The sequence below is a fragment of the Octopus bimaculoides genome, chromosome 2 (assembly GCF_001194135.2).
Source record: "Octopus bimaculoides isolate UCB-OBI-ISO-001 chromosome 2, ASM119413v2, whole genome shotgun sequence".
NCBI lineage: Eukaryota > Metazoa > Mollusca > Cephalopoda > Octopoda > Octopodidae > Octopus > Octopus bimaculoides.
This window is the reverse complement of record NC_068982.1, coordinates 52322210-52324252: the sequence shown is the minus strand read 5'-3', so window position 1 is coordinate 52324252 and position 2043 is coordinate 52322210. Positions and strand designations below refer to the sequence as shown.

General features: G+C 29.4%; 1 long non-coding RNA gene across 1 annotated transcript in view; it reads right to left on the bottom strand.

Annotated features, from left to right (window-relative positions):
* The window catches only part of LOC128250983 (uncharacterized), a 189423-nt gene that overhangs the window by 186017 nt on the left and 1363 nt on the right, over positions 1-2043 (bottom strand). The window lies entirely within an intron of this gene.

Below are 2043 nucleotides of genomic sequence, written 5' to 3'. Positions count from 1 at the left end.
GTGTCTGTTTGTGTGTGCGTGCGTGCGTGTGTGTGTGTGCGCGCGCATATATATATATGTATACACACACACACACACATATATATATATATATATATATATATATATATATATAGTATTAGGAATATTTAAATTATGTAATATCGATTTGGCTGTTCGACGCAAACAATTATTATCGCTAACCTAGGGTAGGTATATGCGTGCATATACATGTATGCATACATACGCGTATATACATATATCTCTGTCTGTGCGTGTGAATGCATACATGCACACGTATCCACCCTAGGTGTAGCAACAAAGTATATATATAATGTATGTATATGATATATAACTGTGTTTTTTTTGAGTATGCGCATATTTATGATAAGCAAAATGTTAAAAGCCAATTGCAATTTCAACAAAAAAAAAAAAGAAAATCTAGTTTCTATTTATAAACCGTAGACACTATCGAAACCATTCTCATGCAAGCATATATACATATATACATGTGTACGGCCGTGCGTACGTGTGGGCGGGTGTGCGCATGCATATGTTTATGTGCGTGGGGTGCATGTGTCTGTGCGCGTGTGAGCGTGTATGTGAGTGAACGCCTGTAGGTTTAATGAGCAGAGTGTATGTTTTATTAATTTGTAATTGCTGCATTTATTTTTATTATTTTTTTATTTCATCATTTATTGACATTTTGCTTTAATAAACATAAATTTTTAATTCATTTTGAGAACTGAAAGAAAAGTTGTTGCTTTGAGTTTTACTAAATGCTTCTCACTTCATTTCGTGTCTGTTTGTTTTGTATTTTGTTACTTCTAAACTATTTATATAAAATGTATAAGGCTTCATTTGCTCTTGCAAAATTTCTAAATTGCTCCCAATTCAACTATTTCATCTCATTAGAAAATTATACTGTACATAACAAAAATTTTTTACACCTATTTCATATTAAAACTATATCACACAATAAAATTCTAAACATTTATATAACTCTTTATATTGAATTAACATAACCAATATAATTAATGTAATTAGATTGTAATTAGATTTTCATTAAAAAATTCTAAGAGTGGGGGTGGGGTACCTAACTTGTAGGTTTCTGTTTTGGTTTGTTCTTTGATGACGGGGCGGGGGGTGAGTTACTACAAAATTGACTAAACTTGATATGACTATCACTAAGAACTTCTATTTTCCTTTATGAAGCTTATGGAAGTAGTTTATAAAGCTAACAATACATTACTTTATAAAATTCAGAATTCTTATTTCCAGATTTAATGAATACAAAGAACATGTTAGATTTTAGTGACAGTTTTAGAGAGAGATTTATATCATAATATTAATAATTACAAAAATTTGATTTATTTATTATGCAAAAATGTTTTGTTTTCTCTTTTACAAGCTGGCATAAAAAAGAAAAAAATATTGTTTCTGTATTTCTTAATTCACATCTTAATACTCAGTTAACACCAAGGTGCGAATAGTTAAAATAATAAAACACATCAATAATGCTTTGCTTATGTTTCCTCTTGCTTTTTTTTTTAATTCAAAAAGAGAAATTCGTAAAATCGTTAACCGTTGTATTCACACCCAAAAGCAACAGAACAAAATTTCTACATAACGCAACAAAAAATAATTACTAAATACGATAATGAAAATACATATATCACATGTTTAAACAAAGTATTATACGTTCAGGTTATTTGTATATTATTATTATTATGTCATGCAACTTCTACGCTTATAGTAAATATAAAAAGTGATAAATTAAAACTGTGCATGATGCATATTACGATGTTGTTATTGTAGTAAATACACTGCAGTTTGCTGCTGCATCATGTGCAGAATAAATTCTAATAAATCAATGATTGACAGGAGTGCTTCACAAATAAAACTTACAAGTTCGCATTTAAATGTATAGATTAAATAGATGCATAGATATATATGTATATGCGTATACACATATAAGTGTAAATGCATATGCATGCACATTTCTTTATTTCCCTCTCTCTCTCTCACTCACTCTCTCTCTCTCTCTCTATCTCTCTCTCTCTC